The following is a 24,588-nucleotide window of genomic DNA, read 5'->3' as shown; positions in this document are numbered from 1 at the left end:
TTACTGTTTTGGTGAATCAGTTTAAAGTATCACCGGCAGCCAGAAGAAGCAGCAAATATTTCTGGAGAGAATACATCCAGAAAGCTCCTTGGAAGTGAGGGGAACAAGATTTGTCTCCTGTATTTTGGACAAGTCCTCAGGAGAAGGACATTATGGTTAGTATGACACAGTCATCAAAGACAGGCATGTCTTCCATGAGACAGATGACCACGTGGCTTCCACAGTGGACTCCAACATAGGAATGACTGACGAGACGACACACGTCTGGCCAGTCACTATGAGGTGGAGCTGACTCCCAATAACAATAATCGGCACTTGCATCTAACTCTACAAAATCAAGAATTCTGTGTATCTGCTCTAAAGAACTTAAAAAACCAACTCACTGGCATCGAGTCGATGTCAAACGTCATAGGAGAGCGCGTACCTGTCTCTGTGGGTTTGGGAGACGGTACCTCATTCCAGGCATAAAAGTCCCATCTTTCGCCCTCCGAGTGGCTGGTGGGTTCTAAGTGCTAAACATGCAGGTCTCGGTATGTCCTCAGAATGTAAGTCTAGAACAAGGGGAGAGATTGCCCGGGCATTCTTGGGAAAGGTGAATGAAAGGCAAAAGGGGGAGGAGGAGGAGGAAGAAGCAGCTGGAGTGGATCTGGCATTGTCTTTGAGTGTAACTTTCCCATTGAGTTCTTCAGCTGGGATCACTGCGGCCACTGCCACCAACAGACTTCCTTGCAGCCGTGGGAGGCAGCACAGGTTTGTGAAGAAAGGCTCGTGTGTAAATTAAGTTCTGCCATTCAGAAATGCTAGAACATGATGGCATTACCTAGTTTAGGTAAACTTGGGCCTGTGTCTAGAATATACTTTGCAGGGTTCCTCTGAGGATACAATGAGATCATGTCTAAAAAAGTAAATGATGGTTGCTCGATAAATATTAATTGCTTTCCATCTCTACTCTCTCCCAGTCCGCACCCTAAAGTGCTGCTGTGCCTTTAACACTTTGGCTCAAGTGTAGACAAAAACATCTCTTGGTTCTCCTTAGCACATCTGAGACGGACTGGCACTCTACTAATTGCTAAGGGGAAAACAAAAGGTAATTAAATATAAAGAGTGTCCGTAGGATAAAAGCGGCCTGGCTTCCCCAGAACGGGGTTTAGATTCCATTATACCTACTTGTTTTTCAGACCCAAAGGTTCTGTTAGCTTCTCAAGGCCATCTTGAAAGGAAAGAGATTTGATAGAGCAAACTCTATTCTGTTAGTCATAAATTCATTCGTTCATTCATTTATTCATTCAGTAACTATGTGTTGTATCTTAATGATCTGAGGATTGGTGCAGACCCCCCAGCCTGGAAGCTACAGTCTTTTAGACAGAAGGTAAACATCTAAACTCCGAAAGAGGTGGTGAGCAGCAGAAACTAACAAGAATTCGGGAACAGGGGGTGTTGTGGATTGAATTGCATCCCTCTAAAACGTGTTGAAATTCTAACCCTGTACTTGTGAATGCAGTTTGGGGGGAACATTTCTTTTGTTACAAGTTCAACGAAAGGATGCATATCGGAGCAGTGTGGGCCCTAACCCTTATCCCTTCTGAGAGGTGTTTGGTCAAAGTGGAGAAGAGACACAGGCACATGGGCCCACACAAGGTTTGGAAAGGCAGCATGTAAGGATCTGCCTACAAGCCACAGAAACGGAAGGGGTCGAGGAAAGGCCTTCCCCTCCGTCCCCCAGAGAGAGCACCGTCCTGCTGAAGCCCTGACTTTGGACATCTAGCCTCCAGGTCTGTGAGAAAACACATTTCTGTTCTGTAAATGCTCCCGCTTTGTGGTTCTAAGGAAACTAAGGCATGAGGATAAAGTTGTAGTCTTCATGGTAGGGAGGTAAGGTTGCCAGATTGCAAGGGGGGGGGGGGAGTTGTGGTAGAAATACCCAATTAAATTTGAAAAACAACTCCAATCACAGCTGTGCTTTAATTTTTTTTTCTTTCTTTCCTTTCTTTTTTTAAGCACTGAATAAGGACACAAGTATTCGACAAAGTCAGTATGGGACGCAGGACAAAATCATTAGAGGATGTTTCCTGAATCTATAGGCTGTGTATTAGTCTGGGTTGACTAGAGAAACAAATCCAGAGACACTCATATATATGTCGAGAGCTTTATATCAAAGAGTAATTGTATATTAAGAAAAAATCCCAGCCCAGTCCAGATCAAGTCCATTAAGTCTGCTATTAGCTCATATGTCCGATTCCAGTCTATAAATTCCTCTTCAGACTCACTCAGCCAGGCAATGATACCAAGTGCAGCAAGATCATGGGCCAGTGGGTGCAAAGTCTTGTGGATCCAGTGGTGCTGTGGATCTCCATGTGGATCCTCCAGTTCTAGGGCTCTGGTTCTATTAGTGTAGCTCCATGTGACTTGTCAACAGGAATGTCTCACAGAGAGGGGAAGCAGAGAGAGTATGGGTCTGCCCTCCAGTGAGCCATTTATCTCCGTTGTGCCTCCAAATGAGGTCATCAAGCTACAACCTGATTAACAGGATAAACTTCACCCCTTCACTCTTAATAGTCTCAAGTTGACACCAGATTATGTAACTACCACACCTTGCAACCCTCCTGCAAAAAGAGGGACCTATATTTAAAAAGTAATGTCTATCCTTAACATCTTGGTTAGGAGCTATGGGCAAGTGAGGAGACTTTAATCAATGGTCGATGTGCCATACATGTGCAGTGCTGGCTGAACACAGGAAGACTGGAGAACGGGTTAGAGAAAGTGGAGGAACTCTCCCAGTGCCCAGATAAAGAACTGACAAGATTAGACACAACATCAGCAGGCTGGGAAGAGAAGGAGAAACCTAAGGACCCGGAAGGAGAATGTCAAGGAGCAGGTCACTTACCTCAAGCAGAGAGATGTTCAAACTATTTAGTGCTGGCAAACAGACACCAAGCAATCAGAATGCGTTTAGATTCTGGAGATCCTTTTTCAATGCCAAGCATTACCTCTCTGATTCAAGAGTCCCTTAGAAAGGATCTGAGGTAGACAGGATGCCTGTGTGTGGAGGCATTCATGGGGATAACAGGCTATTTACTCCTTGGATAGAAGAATTGTAGTATTTTAATAACCCATCTAGCTGAATCACTGTGAATCAAGAATATCATGGTTGAGCAATCAGTTCTCAGAAAGGGCCATGTATTCACAAGACTCCTGGACAGGCATTGGCATTTATTCTGAGCACTACCATTTCTACCCACCACGGGACATCTATGGAGGTGATTGCTCTGAGCAGACCTTGTGACACGCATCTGCTACATTTGCAACTGCAGGAGAGACTAGCATGGTGGTCTAACCAAAGACTCATCGCTGACTTCATACCTGCTTCTCCATCTGACAAAAATGAAATTGACATCTCCACTCCTAGACTGGAAGCTGGGAGAGTAAAGACACTGAGATAGGTAAGCACGCCAATAGCACATATAATGTGGAAAAATTGAGCAGAGCTTCAGAGTCGACAAGCCTAAGTTATATTGGAGGCCATTCCTTTGTCCAATGTGCATTCAGACTTAGCATACCTCACGCTCAAAGAAACATCCAAAGAAATGAAGAAAATATTCAAGCCCCAGTTTGAATTACTGAGGGATTTGATTGGCAAAATAGTGAACAATGCAGGAAGCATCAAAAGAAATTGAAAGAAATACACAGTCACTGTACCAAAAAGAATTGGTCAATGTTCCACTTTATCAACTAATGGTGTTGAAGTCCAAGGAAGAAGTTCAAGCTGCACCGCAGACATTAACAAAAAACAAGGTACTGTACTGGGAATTGATGGAAAACCAATGGAAATGTTTCAACAGGCTGATGAGGCACCAGAAGCACACCCTCATCTATGTCAAGAAATTTGGAAGATAGCCACCTGGTCAGCTAATTAGAAGAGATCTCTATTTGTGTCCATTCCAAAGAAAAATAAGCCCAAATGGAACGTGGAAATTATGAAACACTATCGTGAATATCACTCACTCGCACTGTCATTGAATTGATTCTGCCTCAGTGACCCTGTAGCACTTTCCCGTTAGGTTTCTGCAACTGTAACTCTTCACAGGCCTAGAAAACCGGGTCTCCTGTGCACTGTCTGGTGGTTTTAAACTGCTGGTCTGTGGTTAGCAGCCAACACTTAACACAACCACAGACAACAGCAGGGCATACAAGTCGGGTTTTGTTGTTTGTTTGTTTTTCCTGAAGAAAACGAAACAATGGTGGCAGCAGTTCATGTGAAGGGGGTTGCCAGAAACTCATGCCCGATTCAGACCAGGTCATGGCTGTGGAAATTGTTGATGTCAGAGAGACCTTAGTTGAAAGCAAAGAACACCAAAAAGATGCCTGCTTGGGGTTTATTAACCATTTAAAGTCATTTGACTGTGTGGATCGTAAATGATTCACATTGAGAAAAACGGGAATTACAGGATACTTCATTGCATTCCTGGGGAACCTGTGTACACCAAGAGGCAGGCAGTGATTGGAACAGAACCAGGGAATACTGCGTGGTTTAAAAGAATCAGGGTGGCAGCCTTTCACTATACTTATTCAATCTGTATACTAAGCAAACAATCCGAGAAGCTGGACTGTATGAAAAATACAGTGTCAGGATGAGAGGAAGGTTTATTAACAATTTAAAATATGCAGATGACCCAATCTTGCTTGTTGACAATGAGGAAGGCATGACGTACTTGCTGATAAAAGTCAGACTGCAGGCCTCAGTAGGGATTGCAATTCAATGTCAAGAGTAAGGAAGACAGCAAAAGAATGGATGCCTGTGAATGATGGTGCTGGAGAGGAATCTTGAAAGTCCCACGGATGGCCAGGAGAGCAAACACATCTGTCTGGGAGGAAGTGCAACCAGAAGGCTCCTTAGAACATCGTGAGACTTTGTGCATATGATATCGGGAAAGATTAGTCCCTGGAATGGGACATTATGTTTGGTAAAGTAAAGTTTCACTGAAAATAAATAAATAAAACCCTCCATGGGATAGATTGACACAGTGGCTTCCAATAATGGGGTCAAACACAGCAGCAACTTTGAGGATGGTACAGAACCAGGCAGTGTTTCTCATTCTGTTGGACAGACATAGGGTTGCTATGAGCCAGCATTAGCTCAGTGGTGCTGAACAACAGCAGGAGCTAGGAAGCACTGGTGATTCAGTGGTAAAAGTGTTGTCTTCCATGCCAAGGACTTGAATTTGACCGATACAACCCATGCATAGTCATTACCTGTTTTGTTAGTAGAGGCACATATGTTGCTATAATGCTGACTATATTTAAGCAGATCTTCTAGACTAAGATGGATTAGGAAGACAGATCTGGAAAGTTACTTTGAAAATTGGACAATGATCCAATCTGCCACCAATCCTAGAGACGGTGCAGGCCTTGCGAATGTATCATTACATTGTGCCTGAGTCATCCAGAGAAAGGAGCCAACTCAATGGCAGATTTCCACAGGACTCTATGGCAGCATTATGCTTGGTGCTGGGTTAATAATAACTCAAGGCATTCATTTTACAGATACGGTTCCTGAGATTTTAAAAGTTTAAGTCATTTGTCCACCATCACATTGCAGGTGACAGTCAGGACTCGAGCTCCAAGTTCGATTGAATTCCAAAATCTGCACCTGAAAAGAAGGCATGTTCTAACAAAGGCACACAATACACAAATAAGCAATCCCCCTGCAGGCTGGTAAGGGCTCTGATGGAAGCGAATATAAGGTACCGTATATACTCGAGTATAAGCCAACCTGACTATCAGCTGAGGCACCACATTTTGCTACAAAAACTGCATTAAAAATGTGCTGAGAAACCCGGCTTATATACAAGTATATATGGTATATGGGAGACTAAAGCTTGGGGGAATATGAACACCCTCTCAATATACCCCAAAGAAGGTGGCATTTGAATTGACCCTTAATCTCAAATCATCTCCAGATCATTTCCAAATAACCTAGTCAGCAACTGCCCACACTGACTGATTGCCTTAAATATTCCAGAGGCAAAGCACTTAAGAAGTGACTGCAGCGTTTGAGAATTTCAACCAATTGCCTACAAGATAAGGTAATGGGAAAATTGTAAATCTTGATGAACAACTTCAAAGCGTAATGGGGCGCATGGTGAGCATCCCAATTATTATCATATATCCTGTCAGGGTGATCGATGTTTTGGAATATAATTTGGTTGAAATACTATCTGTCTTGTCAAAAAAGACAAGTTGTAACTGCCATCAGGTAGCTGTATGCTGCCTGGCACCCTAAATGAAAGAGAGAAAATGTGGATTCTTAGGAATGGGTAAGAATGGCATAAGCTACTGAGAAAGAAGTGAAGGGCTTACCTTTCTCACTGTTTTCCCACCTGCCACGTAGCCTTAAAAAAAAACAGAGGGTCAAAGAGGCTGACTGCTGCCAAGAGCTCGGTAGAACTAGTGCCAGTCCAGTCTGCACATCTCCTCTCAGCCCACCTATTGAAGAGTTTGGTGATCTTGGGCAAATTGAACCCTTGTGTATCTGCCCCTCCATTATAAAAAATGTTACAGTACTAGTACTTCATCATGAGATTTCCCCCCAATCTCAAAATACAAGCTTTTCATAGAATAATGTGTGTGATTCACTTTATAAGACATTTAACTAAAAAGAAACTTGTGTGGGGGAGCGGTACAGAGGTGGTGGGGTGGGTGAAGGGGTGATGATGCCCAAAGGACCATATAGAACAAGAATGTTTGGAAACTGATTGTAGTAGCAAATACACAATCTGCTGGATCTGATTGAACTATGGAATGATTTGATATATATATTAATTCCAATTAATTTTTTTAAAAGAAACTAGAGAAACCCTAGTCCCTTTACCTAAAAAACCAGTCCATTCAGAGTCACTCTATTCTTTAGCAGAGACTTGGTGACTCAGTGGTAGGATCTGCACTTTTCTTGAAGAAGACAGAACCTGGTTCCCAGTCAATGGGACTCATGTGCTGGAAGTGGTGGTTTGCGTATTGCTGTGAGGCCAAATCTGTTTTAGCAGTGTTTCCAGACCAAAACCGACTAGGAAGAAATGGCTGGTGGTCTCCTTCCAAATAAGACACCCCTGTGCTCCGGTGGTGCAGTGGGATGAGCAGAGGGCTGGTAACCCAGTTAGCAGCTCACACCCTCTAGCTGCTCCAAGGGACAATGATGGAACAGTTCTGTCCACCAAGATGTATGGCCCCAGAACCCTCATGGGGCAGTCCTACTCTGTCCTCGGGGGAAGTGGGTCAGAATCCACTCAACAGCAATGGGTGGGCATGGATCACAATGGTCCAAGGCCGATGGGCTCCTGGTGATGGTTCAGAGCCAGGCAGTGCATTCCACTATGTGCGGGGTTGCCATGAATCAGGAACTAACAACAAGAACCCATTCTTTAGGAGACTGTTTAAATGCCAAGTATTGACTTGACACCCTTTTCTCAAAGACCTGAAAGACTTTTTCAGGCAAAAAAGCATACTTTCAAGTTTCCAACCCGGTTCCATATTCTTTCCCTATTCATGAAATCATGTGAATAAAGGGCTCAGCCGAGGACCTGGCTCTTTGTGACAGCTCAATAAACATTAGTTTGCTCTTTTGGCTTCCTCTAAGCCTCTGGTTGGTTTTCAATCATCCTTTCTCAATAGAGTTTCTCTAATCCCTGTCTGAAATATAACTGTAAAATGCATGAGAATTATTCCCACCAGAGATCTCCGCTCAGCTGAAGAGGCCAGCTCTTCAGATGACATCCATATCCCATCATGATTCTGAAAATATTGAAAAAGAAACCAATAGGAAAGCAGGAGGTCCGCACAGCTCCCGACTGAGAGGATGCAGCGGGGTGCGAGAGGACTCTGAAGCACTGGCTGCTCTCTAGCATGAGTTGACTTGTGAGCCAAGGTGGAGACTGGCTTTCCTCTACAGAGGCAGTGAAAGAATGCTCCCTGTTAGGATTGTGTGATCGGGGTTGACGCTAATGCACAGAGATCCCACAAGACAGAGTAGAACTGCCCTGTAGGGTTTCTGAGGCTACAGTCTCCATGGGAGTGGATCCCCATTGCATTTCTCCTGTGGAGCCACTGTGGAGTGAGCTCTAGCCACCAGCCTCCTTACCAACCAACCATTTAGTCATTGACTACCAGGGGTCAGGTGTGTTCTCTTCAGGAAGGTTCACAACCTTCAGGAAGGTTGTGAATCACACAAATCCAGTTCTTCTCTCCAGGCTCATAATAAGTAAAGCACCGCAGAGCCCAATGGATAGAATAGCAAAGATTTAGAATAAGATTGGAGGTTGTCCCTAGAGAAATCGCTCCATCTGGCAACCAATAGTAAGAAAAAGGTGTCCACTCTTACAGGAAAGATGACCCACCTGGAATAGGCTGGAAGAAATAGCTAAGCAAACATATTGAAAGCCCATCTTAACAGAACCCACTGAACTTAAACCCAAATCCTCTGCCATCCAATGTGATTCCCTCACCCCTAGGAGAGCCAAAGCAGGTACAACCACAGGCTGCCCCACAGAACCACTTGGAAACAATCCAGATAAGATCTTCCTTTCAAATCCGGAATTTCTAAATGTTTGCCTTTCCCTGCCAGGGAGAACAGAGTCTCGGGTTAAAGGTCCTCCCATTTTGAGAAGCAGAGCTGCAGCTAATTCGCTGTGGCCAGCGAAACGGAGGGAGTCATGTTAAGGGAAATGATGTCCTCTGGGGGGATCACTCAGCTGAGAAATTACTTGACCAAACGCAAACAGGGGGGCAGCTCCACAGCCCAGGAGGGGGCCAGCTGCTAATTACAATGGTTCTCTGGAGAAGTGCTTCCAACAGTATTTCTAAATTGTTCGTTGATTAGGTTTCAGTTAAATCGATAAAGCCTTTGGGGTTAACTATCTAGTAGATATTGCTCTACAATTATAATGCACAAGCAAAGTGTTTATTATCAAGTTTCTCTTGCTTCGGCTTAATTATTTAAGCACTTGTGACTCAAGAGTTACCATCCTACCTCCCCAGAAACTAAACCGCGAGTGAAACTGTCAAGCATATCGGAGAGGGGAGAGCTATTTCCAAGTCAAACAAATAAGGAATTAACGTGTTTCTCAATTATATTCAGGAGGAGCACAAGCTAGCCAATCCATCAGCGAGCATTTAGTATTGAACAGTAAGTGCTAGTGTATATCGAGTACTTATCATGTGTCAAGTCCCAGCTAAATGCTTCGCTGACATTATCTCATTTAATCCTTCTACCCTCTCTGCAAGGTAAGCAGTATTATGCCCATTTTGAGATGAAATCATGCCAAGCCTGAACGAGACCAGATTCTCAAGCGTCATGTTCACTGGGTTCTGCTGTGTCGGTCTCTATGTGGGCAGTTCCGATTTCTTGCTGCTGCTGGCATATGACGCTGTGGTGCCAGCCTCTTCTACCCCTTAAATCATGACAAGATGATATGGCGCCCTACCTTAGCACAGATGGTTTGACCCCATCTGTGAGAAATAAATCCCAACGGGTCCATCTTCAGCAATTAAGGGAACAAAAGCCCAAGAAGTTACTAAGAAGCCCGAGCACAGGCAGACAGCATGGTGAATAGGGTCATCACTAGGACCCCGGCAGCTGGGGTACTGCATTGTGTGAATCGGATTAGTCAAGAGAGGGGTGATAGAAACTTTCAGAAAATAGGTGAAGTCTGGGAAAGATTGTTAACCCCATAGCCCTTGGCCAATGAGGAACTGGGCGAAGAACCTGAGAACCAGGAAATACATAATGCTTGCAAGAGGTCTGTCGTGTGAGCGTCTGTACATTTTGTCTTCTGAGGCTTGGGCACCGGGATTGTGCAAAATTGACCAATAAAGCCTCTTCCACAAAATTGGGAACTGATTACTGGAGAGAGATTGCTTGAGCATTCGTTGGCAAATACTCGTGATTACCCATCTGCAACTTCATATGAGTTAAGGCGGTCTGCCCAGCTCTCCCTCTGGAAACCCATCAGAATCCTTCAGGTCCAGGGTTGATACTGACCTGCCAGCTACCGAGAGGAATGAGGTGGTATTGGGTTGTCAACAGTGTTTCTCATACATACCACCTATCTAGTGCTGCTGGGTAATAGGTAATGCATCACTCTGAGTTAGTAGGCCATGTGTTATTACTTATTGAGTACCTTCGCTGTAGCATCTACTTGTTTCTATAATGTAGCCTAGATCTATACCTAGAATTATGAGAAGCATGCTATGTATGCTTGTTTTAGTACCCTACCAAAAGCCAAGGTTGTAAGACATGACAAAAAAATAATAATTTATAAATTATCAAGGGTTCATGGGGGGGGAGCAGTGCGGAGGGAAGGGCTGATACCGAGGGCTCAAGTAGAAGGCAAATGTTTTGAGAATGATGAGGGCAACAAATGTGCAAATGTGCCTGACACAATGGATGGATTGTGATAAGATTTGTACAAGCCCCCCAATAAAATGATTTTTAAAAAATCCAAGATTGATCATCTGCTCTGTTGTGAGCCTGCTTTGATTCTCATAAAATAAACAGGAAGATAGATAGTTCAGAACATTAAGACAGAAGCCAGAGTTATTAAATTGTCCATCCAAGGGAATGATAAACAATGTTCAGTGATTATGTGTACTGCTTTTTAGAATTATGCTGGTGAGATTTTCTTTTTTAAGCATCTCTGGACTTGATTCTCAGGAATGCAAACTTCCTAATAGAGTAGTGAACACTGGTCTTATGCTCCCACTTTAAACAATTAGAAAAGAGAGCAAAATAATAAAACAACTGTGTGGTGAAGTGCAATTTCTCAAGCTGGCTCTTCTACCCTTGGCTGTAACTGCCACCAAATGATTGGGTGGGACTAGGCAAAAGGGTGAGTGAAGCACTGATAGAGGGGATTGGTCGGTTTAGTCACCATTTCCCTGGCTTTAAGAGAGCTATCTCAGAAGCAGGAACAGAGAAAACCCTCCAGAAAGAAATAGCAGCAGAATATGTTTGAACTCCCTGCTGGAGTGGTGGAGGCCATGCCACAGTGCCTCTAGAGGTAGAGGCAGGAAAACCATGAGACAGAGGAGAGGCCCTGAAGGAGCGGGCCTGAGACTTTAAGACAATCGGGGAGAGCAGCTCTCTGGCCAAGGGACCACATGGCTGAGAGGCTGAGGACCACAGAGAGATTCGGTTGCTGGTTGAGGAGACATGCTGCTGTGAACCAATGGCTCTATTCTGGACATTTATGATCCTGGCTTATGGTAACCTGAACTTCATCATAAACCCCCAGGGTGAGGAGTGTTGTCTGTGAGTTCCCTGTGGCCATTGCACTGGATTGCGGAACACAGCATTGAAGTAGGGTGTCACATGGGAGGTTGGAATCAGAATAGCTAAGGAAAGATGGAGACTGGAGGTACCGGTATGTCTAACTTCAGCTCCTAGCAACAGGCCCTGAAGAGAAGCATTGGATTCTCATCCTTGTGAAGCCAGAGGAGGTTGGGTGTGACTTTAATGCCATTTTCCCATGCTGATTTTAGACCTTGAATGGCAGACAATGCAGAATGTATGCGGCATGGCACAAAGAGAAAGAAGCAAGATGAACCTTAGAAACTAGCCCTGCTCTCAGTCTTGGGGGCATTTTTCATACAGGTGTGGTGAGAAAGCAGGCAAAGAAGCACAGCTAGGCAGACTTCTGATCAAAGGAAGATGGAAATCGGAGTTCTGAGAGCCCGAGGCAGTGGATCTTTAGAGGGCGCAGTTTCAGATGGCAGACAGGCAGACAGGAGACAAGCTACCAAAATCCACACAGCCATCCTCTTGTCTTTTGACTGGGAAACAACTGTGGGTGGATGGAGTGATTGCATGAGACCAGACAAAGAACTCACTGGGAGCCGCAAATGAAAGTCCTCCATCACTCACACAGGGGTAGGCGACGTTTCCGTTTCCATCAGTCAGAAAAGAGGATCTCATGTAGCAAGCAATCATGAGAGCCCCCAGACTCCTTGTTAGTCAGGCCGTTCTATACAAGTTTTAAAAGAATTAAAAACAAACTTCAAAAGGAAGAGATTTGCCACAAATAAGCAAGAAGCCACCCAGAGAGAGCCCACCATTCTTTACAGGAAGATAACAGTAATCCAGACACTCACGAAGTGCATGATGTTCATCAGCCAAAGTGACTGCGCGTCCATGATACAGAAAACCATAGCCTGTAAAGAAATTAATAGAAATGAGGCTGGAATTAGAAGTTGGATACTTTAAAATAATTACAATCAATATGATCCAGAAAGTAGAAGAGAAAATTAGCATAAAGAAATAAGGGAAGCATACTTAAAATAAAAACAAATGCAGTGTCTAGAATTGCAGCAAGACCGAAAAATTCACTGGATGGGCTTATCATCCAGCCGTGCAAAGAAACGAATCAGTAAACTCGGAGACAGCAGTCAATTTAAAACAAAACAAAACATTTAGTGATGTGTGGACATCAAGCTATAAGGGAGGCCCTGAAAGGCACAGTGGGAGAAAGGGAAGAAAAGCACAGGGGTGGGTGGAGGGTCTTAGGAAGAAATGCCTATAATTTGATGATAACTACAAATCCACACCTATAAGAAGTTACCCAATAGTATAAACCCAAAGAAAACCTCACTATGGCATGTCGTGATTGGGTTGCCGAGCAATGGTGATACAGATAAAATTTTAAAACCAATCCGAGAAACAATCGGACCAAACTCACTGTCATTGAGTCAATTCTGATTCATAGTGGTCTTCTTTGAGGGCAGGGTAGAACTAGCTGCTCCTGTGTGTTTCCCAGACTGTAACTCTTCACCGGAGTGGAAAGCCTGGCCTTTCTCCCGAGGAGCAGCAGGTCATTGGGAGCTTCTAACCTTGCCTTAGGAGCCCGGCCTGTAAGCACCACTCCAACAGGCGCCCAGACAATAGGACCAATGGGGAGTTACAGGACACACGCTACTCCTGGCCCCTCCTTCTTTGTGGTAGTAGGTCCCGTTCTGCCTGCTCACTTCTCTCTCCTTTCATGTCTAGTAAGGTGTAAGGTGTTGCACGCCACACCCCAGGAAAACGCCTCTTACATTAAGGATCAGGGATGCGACAGGATTCAGGATATCACCCTTAATCCTTTTCCTGTTTTATCACATCAGATCACATCATGGGGAATCCTCATCTTACTGACAGCATTATATAAATGCTAAGCCACTGAGAATCGTGTCCAGCCAAGCTGACATCAATTTTTGGAGAACGTAAGTCAATACATAACACTACAGAATTCTCATCAGAAAACAAAAATGCAAATCAGAAGACAAAGTACCCAAGGCAGCAAGCCAGTCAACCAACAATTAAATTCGATAACCCAGAATTTCACCGCCAGCAAAGGCATCCTTCAGGAATGTAGTTGAGTCAGACCATTTGCAGTGGAATGAAATTTGAGAAAAATGTAAAAGAAATTCATCAAAATGTGTTTATGATATTCTTCAATCTGAAGAAAAATAATATAAGATGTGTTAAAAAGTTAAACATATGGGTTAATATAATACAGCAAGTAATTTTCATTTTAAAAATACATACTGTATTGTTTAAAATAAAGTCAATAGCGGTGGGTTCGAGAGATTAGAACAGTGCAGAAGGAGGGAGAGTAGCATGAAAGAAAAGACTGAAGAAGTTGGAAGTACATTGTTGTCAGATACTTTCATCTTTATGGGAGATATTACTTGAGGTAGATTCTGGTAAACTGAGAGCAACTACTAGCCTGGATTAAGTGTCTACACGCACTTAAAATAAAGTGAGGTTGCCTTTGTTGCTGTTAGGGGCCATCAAGTAGGATCCAACCTGCAGCGACTGTGCACAGTAGAAGGAAACCCTGCGGGTCCCCTCACCGCCCATCCTCACAGGTGTTCCCATGCCTGAGGCCCGGGTGGCAGACACGGTGTAAAACCATCCCACTGAAAGCCTTGCTCTATTTTGCTGCCCCTCTACTTTACCAAGCACGATGTCCTTCTCCAGGGACAGGTCTTTCCTGCACCAGGGTCAACCCCACTGAGAAGCTGCTCCCCCTCAGTCACATCTCCAATACCCTCTGACCAGAGGGACCCAGCTTCCGGCACTATGTCCGTTTTGTTTCCCTTTATTAAGCCTTCCGTACCTGACAATGTTTACAAGCTATGCATAAAGTTTTGAGCAGCTACTTCCGCCAGAGCAAGCAGTCACATCCTTCTTAGTTATCTGTTCTTAGTCTGGAAGTGCCACAGAAAACTACTCACATTGGGGGACCCTGCTGGCATTTGAAATACCAGTGACATAGCTTCCAGCACCGCAGCCACACATGAGCTGCTACAGTATGGAAAACCGACAGACAAGTGATCAACTGATAGTGGAGATCAAACAAACAGCAAAATGTCCTTTCTTCTCCACTACCCTACAGGGCGGGGTAGAACTGCCCCTTGTGGGTTCCAAGACGGTTACTGTACAAGAGTAGAAACCACCTCTTTCTCCTGCACTGTTGCCGGTGGTTCCTAACTACTGACCTTGCGATTAGCAGCCCAGTGCGTAACCGCTTGGCCATGACGGTTTTCTCCCGAAACCTAGCGAACCCAAAGCAGAACCGGAGGAAAGGGGTTAAGAACAAAGAAGAAGTGGGACAAAGGAGAATCACGTAAACACAAGAATATGAAAAAAGTCTTAAATACAAAGGTTCTGAGTATCCCAATTAATAGGCAAGATGTATTTGAGTAGATTTCCTGAAAAGTGTGTGTCAACTATATGCTACAAGATAAAATGCACTTTATACTGACATTAGATAGAGAAAATGATATACTTTGTAAGCATTAATCATAATGCTGGAGTGACTATATTAATAGCAGATGAGGTAGAATTCAGAAGCAGGAACATTACATGGCATACAGAAGAATATTTCATAATGATGAAGGGTCAATTCAAATGCTTGTTCACTTTCAGCAAGTGCCAGTTAAGCCCTCACTCAAAACGCAAAATGTCGCTGTCACCAGGTCAAATATGATTCACGGTGACTCTAGAGGAGAGAGTAGAACTACCCCGATGGATTTCTGAAATAGGGTGTATATACGGATTACAAATAGTATTTGCAACGTAAACTTATAAGCAAATTAACTTGACCTCTGAAATATTCTTCTGATAATCAAATGTGGACAAAATCATATGCTGACACTTATGCTTCCCTAAAATGCAACAAAATTATCATGGAAAAAAATTTCCTTATGAAAATCAAAATGACAACATGATCTATAGATTAATACTACTGTATATCAAAGTTCCATGGATATCGACAAACTGATCCTAAAGTTTATATGGAACGGCAAAAGATGCAGAATATCCAACAATTGTATTATAAAGACTATAAAGCTTCAGTGATCGAGACAGTATGGTAATTGTTGAAGAATAAACAGAGCTCAATGGAATGCGTGGGAAGCCCAGAAATAGATGCACACAAATACAAGCAACTGGTGTTTGATGAAGAAGTGGTGGTAGCTCCATGGAGAAGGGCTAGCTTTTCAACTAGTGGGGCTGGTACAACTGGACATCTTCAAGCAAAAACCTGAGTCTAGACCCAATCTCTTGCATTTTTCTCCACCAAAAAAGTTATATGAAATTAAATTGAAAATCTAAATGTTAAATATAAAACCACACAACTTCGAGAATATAGGAGAAATCTAGGTGACAGTGGGTTTAAAATGGGTTCTTGGATACATCACCAAAAGCATAGTCGATAAAAGTCAAAAAATGGGTAAGTTAGAATTCATTAAAATTTAAAATATTTGCTATGTGAAAGACACAGCTAAAATAATAGACAGTCACAGACTAGAAGTTATTTTCAAAATATGTATCTGATAAAGGACTTTACAAGATATGGAAAGTCTTAAAAGTCAGCAGTTAAAACAAAAATGATCCCATTGAAAAATGGGCAAGAGGTCTGATCAGGCACATCATCAAACCCGATTATAGGATGGCATATGATAAAGCTCCATGCTATGAACCATTAGAGAATTACACCTCAACACAACAATAAGATAACACTAAAATCCAAAACATGACAATTAATATTGACAAGGATGTGGAGTAACAAGACATCGCATCTGTTGCTTGTGTAAATATGGTATAGTCTTTCTTAAAAATTTAAACAAAAATTTATCATAAAGAAATCACACTTCTGGTATTTATTCAAAAGAATTGAAACACATATCCACCAAAATACCTGCACACAGATTTTTTTAACCGGGTTGAATCTATCCCCTGTGCTCCGAAAGCATGGAAGCCAATTGTGCTGTTACTTCTCCTTTTGTGACCACTCAGACCAGTGTTTAGAGCTGAAGGAAAAGGCAATTGGAGAGTTACACGGGATTTTTCAAAGCTGTGATACAAAACATAGCATACACATAGTGGCACAACACAGCTCACAGAACAATGACAGTATCCAGTACACCCCCGCACACAGAGATCTAACACAATTTTATTTAAAATTGATCAAAATTTGAATCAACCAATTTGTCCTTTAGTAGATGAATGGATCAATTGTAGTACATCCATACATGGAAATATTATTCTGTGATAAAATAAATGCATATTACTATATCAGTCTGAAAACATTACATACTGTATGTGAGATAGTTAAAGTTTATTGTGCCAACCTGGCCAATAAACACATGTGGGGTTAATTGAAGGGCGGAGAGATAAATGGCTCCATGAGCCTCGCCTTTTGAGTTCTTGGGTCTCTTGCTTTCTGATGGTCGGAACAGGGTGCAGCTGCCTTAGCCAGTTCCCTGCTTCAGCCAGCAAGGCTCACTTTCTGCAAGACATCCCGGAGGAGAAGCCACATGGACCTACCCCGATGCAGCTCTGGGTGCTGGAGCACCCATGTGGAGACCCCTGCCAGTGCTGAGATGCTTACACATTCACTGACTCAGCTTTCCTCCTGCAGTCAGCATCATTGCCTCTGTTTTGTGAGATGGAGGAGAACTTAGTGGATTGGTGTTGGACATATGGATTAATGTTGGACTTGTGGGCTTGGGCAGCACTGGGTTGGGATATTTTCTTGATGTGCACTGAACCTTATATAAAACTCTCTCTTATACATGAATTTCTGTGGATTTGTTTCTCTGAAGTACCCAGACTCACACAGTATGATTCTAACGAATGACGTCTGGAAAAGGCAAACCTACAGAGAGAGTAGAAAAGGACAACGGCTCCAGGGGCTCCAGGGTGTGGACAATGTGAAAGTACATTCAAGGAAAATGATCTTATTTTGCATAATATAATAGTGGATACGTTACATTATATATTTATCAAAACCCACTGCACTATCAACACGAAGAAGGAACCCTAATGTGAAGTATGAATCGCATCGTATCAACTGCACTGCTCTAATGGCAGATGGACATAAGAACTGTGAGCAGAGAGAAGGGACATACGGGAACTCTGCACTTTTGTACACGTTTTTTGTGAATATGAAACTGCTATAAAAGATAAAAGTGTCTTTAAAATGTGAACAAAAAAAAGTACAAAAAAATCAAAGTGGAAGACAAATGATCAACTCTGACTTTTTAAAAACAGTTTCATTGGCATATAATTCACATATCATACAATTTAATCATTCAATCATAATAAGATTGGTGCAATCACCACCAGAGTAGATTTCAGAATATTTTCTCCTCATGCTCATGGTTAGCTCCCCATTTCCCCCCATACTCCCTTGCCATGCCCCTATCCAGTTACTGTCTCTATAGATCTACCCATCCTGGATTTCCTATACAGAAAGTCAAAGAGCAAAATAAAATCAGACAAAGTAAAGAAACACACACACACACACACACACACAATCCAACAACAATGATGAGACAAAACACAGAAATCCTCTTTCGAAGAGATCACAGAAAATATGAAAAACGGAAGATCAAAGGAAAGAGGATTGCATTTTAACCTAATTACATCTGCCGTAATTGACGTTACAATGCTCTTTGTATGATAGCAAGGCTGGACTGTGGTCAGAGGGAATTGACCAGAGATTTCATCCATATGGGGACTCTGCAAGTGGCTTTTGGGCTTCCACTGTCATCCAAAGCCATCTGCAATTTAAGCTTTGATACTGTCCCCGCCTTCGAATTTGGGTCATAATTTACAACTCTTGGATCACACAGACTGGTATGCTCTCCCTGACATTTTAATTCTTAAAAGTAACAAATATGCTTCTGCTTAAAGAAACAGAGAGTTCTGACTTATAATGTGTCCCCCTTGCCAAAAAGCAACTGGTTGAAGCTTAATGTGACTGTGGAGTTGGGACGCAGGCTTATTTCAGTCCTATTGACTAGGTCAACGTCCATAGCAGTTAAAATGCTTTGGGTTGCAAAACTTCTAATGTGCTTTCATTATTTGCTTCCCGGTCGAGCATAAAGTCAGTCCAGTCTTGCATCATTTTTCTTGCTGAAAAGCAGTCTTCTGCCAGAGTTGTGAGGTGTGCAGTGTGACACGTGCGGTGGAGGAAGAGGAGTGTCACTTCTGCATGAGCATCAGGGCCACTTGGTGTGCCAGCCAAACGTTGCTCCGCTGGAGGTAAGAATGCTGCGGGGCTGTGGGAGACAGGCTTCGCTAAGTCTACTTTATGCTTTCTCTCTCAAATAGTAACCCATGGAATACTTTTCCAAAAGTCTCTGAATTGTGGTAGTGTTTGAGCTTAGATTTTATTAGGGAAAAAAAACATTTGGAGAAGTCTCAAATAAACAAATGATTTTATCTATTGAGAGGAAAGCATATCTGCATGGGTACATATGTATATGTATTTATTGATAGAAAATGTTAATGATCTCAAAAAGCCAATTGCAGTAAATGGCCTACTTCTGCAATAGCTATTATACCAAAAACTGTATTTCAAAGTCAAAGAAAGATGTAAACATCTAAAGCACAAAATTGGTTCTATTCGCCTGTCTGGATATAAAGGCCAGTAAGCAGAGTACACAATCAATCCTTGCAGATGTTAGGACCAAAATAAATCCACAAACGCAATTCTTCTTTCTGCCACCGAGGAAATCAAGGCACAGAGGCGTTAAACCACTTGTCTACATTTCAACAGCTTCTTCACCACAGATCCGTAAAAGTGAGAGAGTGTTTTTCCTTTGTTAGTTTTCCAGAGCTCTGACGGACAGTGCAGGAGTTCGGTGGCTGAAATTGGAAATGGTCACCTTCTGATGGAATGTATTTTATTTGATATTAAATAAAATCAGACTAATAAAACTCACCTTACTAGACAGTTTACTGTACTCTTTGTAGAATATAGATTCTGGGATGGGTTAGGAAACTGAATGAACCAGCAGCTCCTTCCACACTTAAAGCTCTATATTCCTTTGTTACCTAACTAGAAGAGCGTGTTTGTTTCAGAGGCTGAATAAAATGCTCTGATATTGAAACTGTGTCATATATTCATATATTTCTGGAAATAAGAGCCCTGTACATGCATCACATTTAAGGCAGTGATTTTTACCTAAAAGGCAAGGTAATGTGCAATATCTAAGAGACTCCCCAAATCCTTTAAGCAAGTTATCAGTAACTTCATGGCTGGCTGTTTTCCTCTTTCAAATATACATAGAAATGAGTAGTTAGAAATATTCCATGGAACGCTTAAACCCAAATGTTATATGTTAGATGATTAACATAGTTCAGCAAAGAAAAAAGTTGTTAACTACACATTCAAATTCTGAAGACCATGGCTCCTTTATCTCTACACTTCTTTATCCCAAACAAGTTCACAATGTCTACAGGATTAAAAACTTTTCAATATGTTAGTCCTACCATAGAGGGGATAGAGCCTGGGTGGCCTCCTGGTTACACACTGGGCTTCACTTTGCAAAGTCAGCAGCTCCCTGGGAGAAAGCTGCTCTCATAAACAAGTACAGTCTCTGAAACTCACAGGAGCAGTCCTCTCCTGTCCTATAGGGCCATGGTGATGGGCATCCACATGATGGCAGTGAGTGGTTTGCACCATGAAGAGGGGAGGGAGGTAGCTATAGTTGCTGGAGTATTTCTAGTACAAGTCAGAAAGTGGAATTCCTTTCTCATCGTCCTTTCCGGTAGTTTAGGATTCTATGTACTGATCTTCTGAGGATAACTATTAAAGTAAACCATTTTTAATTCCTGTCTCCTTTAAACGATGCTAGACAGAGCTAAACTCTTCAGGACTGGGTGTCTAAAGACACAGGCAGGTCCAATACTCACACAATATATACCTTCACAGAGCTGGGATTTGATTTGGGAAAAGAACATGTTTGAAGAAATCTCAAATAAATGACTTTATTACCTATTGAGAGGAAAACATATCTGCATGGGTACATATGTAGATGTATTTAATGATAGAAATGTTTAATTATCTCAAAAAGACAATTGCAGTAAATGGCCTGATTCTGCAACAGCAATTGTACCAAAAATGTATTTCAAAGTTCAATATATTCTAGCTGATATTAAATAAAAGTAGGTTAATAAAACACAACTTACTAAGGAGTTTACTATCAGAATATTTATATTTCAGAATATAGATCCTGTGATGAGTTAGGGAAACGAATTAATGAGTAGCTCCTTTCTCTCGTAAAGATAATTATTTCTCCATTACCCAAGTACAAGCGTTTTCTTTTAAAAGGGGCTTGAATCAAAGCCTCTCTATTGAAATCGTGTCTCAGGCCTACCCTGGTCTTGTGAACCAAGACATCCAGAAAGGCGTATGTGTACAATGTGCGCAGGTGGCAAGCCACCACCTCTGGGCCATAAGATCCCACGTGTTCTCCTGGCTTGAGCGGGGATCCAGGAGTTAAGAATCCTCAGACAAGGTCCTGTCGTTACTCAGCCCTGTGTTTCTTGGTCTGAGTTCAACCTGCATTCATGGACTGGAAGGTGTTTCCTATTGTTAGTAGCTGTGCAGTTCTTCTGGAACCATGCTTTGACTTCACACATAAGAAAGCCTTGACTTAGAAGGCAGCTCAATGGATGGATGCAAGTACTACGTGTAATATAACCTCCTATTAGACTGTGTGGCCTACGAAACCAGGGCTGCTAGTTCTCCAGTGTTGCGGTGACAGATCCGGTGCCTATACTGTGATTTTCTGACCGAGAACCTGTTGACCTGCTAGGGTGGAAATGGAGGCGGGGAGAGGTGGTAAGTTGGGTAACAGTGTAATTTCTCAGGCTTTCTGGACCGAGTGCACCACATCTTAATTATTCCTTCCGAGTAGAATTAAAGGAGTCCTGGGGGCCTACTGGTACATGTTGGCTGCAATCCTCAGAGTCGAATGAAAAGCCAAGGCAAGACCTGTTCATTTGGGTTTGTGGGTATTTAGTTACAAAACCAATGCTGTCCTTTCCTGAATGATTAGTCCTTCCACATGTCACCACCGACATAAATGTGATCCAGAGCTTCCAGCCTCCCGCAGCACTGTCTCCCAGGCAGTAAGATCTACCATTTGTCGCCATACCATCTGGATTGGAATCCTTGGTGGGAAGGGAAACCTGAGGTCCAAGTGGCAGCACTTTAGGCAACTGAATAGGCTGCATTTAACTTACTTGCAAATTAACTTTTCAGACAAATGGTTCTCTTATAAACAGTTGGCAGTCAGGAGACAATAGCTGTATTTTCCGGGCACCCTCTGTATTTGCTTTATCACTTGGCTATATATTCTCCCAAATCTATTATTTCTTACAAACGTGTACCTACTAAAAACGCTTCATGACGTCAATGCTTTTGAAGATGCTAACTCTTTTTAACTCCATTTTGTAACCCATTAAAAGACAGAAAAACAATCGGCATCTACCAAAATACATTTTGGATTTTTCCATGTTCTTTAACATGATACATATGTATTATTTTCATAATATCTGTGGGAGCATGATTAGAAATATATTTTTAAATGTTTCTGTGACTATCGTTTGTGCTCATTATTCATTTAAAAATATCAATTTTTCTTAGTTAACCTAAGATGCAACCCTTGGACATTTCTCATTTAGAGAGAACAAGAGTGAAGAAAAGCAAAGACTTAAAGAAACAATTAGTCCAAAGCACTGATGGAACACTAGAACCACAGCATCCACTATCCAAGACCCGAAGTACTAGATGGTGCCAGGCTATTACCACTACCAAACACTGTGATGAAGACCACAATAGAAGGTTCTGGACAGAGAGGAATTTTTTTTAAGTAAAACAAAATTCAAAATCATGAGGAAAAAAAAAAAAGAACCACACACCTTCAACCCGGAATTGAACCCACGCTAGGAAATCAACTTTGGATCAGCATAAAGGTTTATAAAGTGAATGATAACACCACTCACTCACTTATTCAGTCATCTAGTGGATGCCAACTCATAGCAACCCTACCAAGCAAGGTAGAACTACCCGTGTGGGTTTTCCAAGAGTGTAACTGTTTATGGGAGCAGAAAGCCCTGTCGTTCTCACAGTAATAATACCAGGAAGGAATATACTCTTCAAAACAATCAACAATACAAAACAAACCTGAAAGGGCTGCATTTGCCCCAAAGCAAAGCTCAGGAAGGAAAAAAAAGCTTCAAAGGCAGGAAGGGGCCAGAATGAAGGATGAATGGAGACAGGATAACCATCAAGATAGGGCAAGAATGCTAATACATTACAATCAATTAATTACAATTACAATTGTTTACAATCAATGCCACAAAACAAAACGTGTATAAATTGTTCAGTGGAAAACTAGCTTACTCTGTAAACTTTCAGTCACACTATAGTTACCCTGTTCCCTGAAAATAAGACAATGTCTTATATTAATTTTTGCTCCCAAAGATACGCTAGGTCTTATTTTCAGGGGATGTCTTATTTTTCCATGAAGAATATGGTACACATAATTGTTGAACAACAAAAAGGAAATGTATTACCTGTGTACAGTAAGGTAGTAGTTGTCATCACAAACCAGCATAACCAGACAAACTGTGAATCCTACAGTATCAAGAATTTCTTGTTACTACCATTATTTCCATGTACAACAATCTATGGTACATTTATTCATAATCTATGGTATATTTACTTGTTCTTCCTGTCTGCTCCGGCTGCGCTGCGGCCAACAGTGAGCTGCGTGGCGGCGCCCACCTCTACGGTCCAGAGTCCAGAGTTACGGTAGTTTCAGGGGGCTTTACTATCAGGGAGGCCTTATGTTCTGGGAGGTCTTATTTTCGGGGGATGCCTTATATTTCAGCCAGAGGCAAAACTGTAAGTAGGTCTTATTTTGGGGGGTTGTCTTACTTTCGGGGAAACACGGTAGAAATAATAAACAAAAAAATAAATACTGTTGATGGACTTGTGAGGTGGAAAAAAATTTTTGTTTGATTTTACTGGTTTTACTTTTTACCCCCAAAACTGCCAAACACTGCTTCAATGAAACTTGGTCATTTTCTGAAGTCATCACTTTCTTGATTTATCCCCACTGCTCTCTGACTTCAGTCTATATTAAAGTTGATTTATTTTCTGAAACTCCTTAGCATATCTCATTTGGCTGCAGCTTAGACTCAACAGGAAGTCCTCCTTATAACATTTGAAATCTAGTTAAGCACTAGAGCTAATATATTTTCCAGCACAGAATTACTCTTGTCTAAATGACTTTTTTCCCCCAACCAGAGTAAAATTATCAAGTTAAGTATTTATTAAATTAGTAGGTCTCTCATAATAACCATCTTCCTGTCCTTTAAGAACAGATATATTGTCTGTCCAAACTATAGCAGCAAAGTGAAAGTAAAATGGAATCATGGTATTGGGAGAGGATTGGAGGACAGTTGATTCAATGTCACCATTTTCAAGTTAAGAACACTGACGCCTGAGATCACACAGCGGTTTTTGATAGCATCGCAAACTATTCCCACTCTAATTTTCCTTAAACTACCTCTACCATGCAGTGGAATATTTTGTCAATCAACTAGTTGTTTTTTTGAAGTAAAACAAATAAGTTTAAAGCAACAATATACAAAGCTCAATAATCCAGACACATTTGTTTGAATATAGCTACCAGTAAAGTCTATGATGGTACCAGGAGGTGACTCAAGGTTTGAGCCTTTCTGTTTTTCAGTTTTTGTCCCGCTCACAAGCAAGAATTAAGATGAGGGACAGCAGTCAGAGGAGCATCAGAGGAAAGATTTGAATAGAACAAGTGTGGGATTATAAAGAGACTTTTCCCCAGTTTTGTCTCCCCCAGAGACATGCCAAACATTAGGGGTTTTTTGCTAGCATATGGTGGGAAGTCAGATGCTTAGAGACATCTTCCCTGAAGGCAGTCAGTTGCCAAACTACTGACTGGTCCCACAGGTAGGCCCTGCTCCCTGCTGCTACGGACAATGGACTACTTCTCCCTAAAGGCTTGTGGCCATTAGCTTGGTCCCTGTAGGTGGGGTTTATACCCTACTGATAATGGTTTCTATGGAGATCCAGAGAACAGGCCAAACCTGCTCAGTGACATCCAAAGTTAGGCTGCCATCCTGAATCTAGGATCCGCCCTGCTTGTCACATGTGTACCCCCAATCCCTCCTCTTCTTATTGCGTGTATATCCCTAGATTGTCCCCCCTCTCGTTG

The 24,588-nt window shown here is 42.2% G+C and overlaps 1 long non-coding RNA gene across 2 annotated transcripts in view; it reads left to right on the top strand.

The window, feature by feature from the left end:
* The first annotated feature begins 18,494 nt into the window (after nt 1-18,494).
* Nucleotides 18,495-24,588, top strand: part of LOC123521785 — a 15,267-nt gene continuing 9,173 nt past the window's right edge. For both annotated transcript variants that reach the window (XR_006680135.1, XR_006680134.1), the window contains exon 1: nt 18,495-18,580. This is a non-coding gene — a long non-coding RNA (uncharacterized LOC123521785). The remainder of the gene's footprint in view (nt 18,581-24,588) is intronic.

This window comes from Echinops telfairi, unplaced genomic scaffold, assembly GCF_000313985.2.
Source record: "Echinops telfairi isolate 266 unplaced genomic scaffold, ASM31398v2 ScPeMD7_60;HRSCAF=208, whole genome shotgun sequence".
Taxonomy (NCBI): domain Eukaryota; kingdom Metazoa; phylum Chordata; class Mammalia; order Afrosoricida; family Tenrecidae; genus Echinops; species Echinops telfairi.
This window is presented reverse-complemented; position numbering and strand designations above follow the sequence as displayed.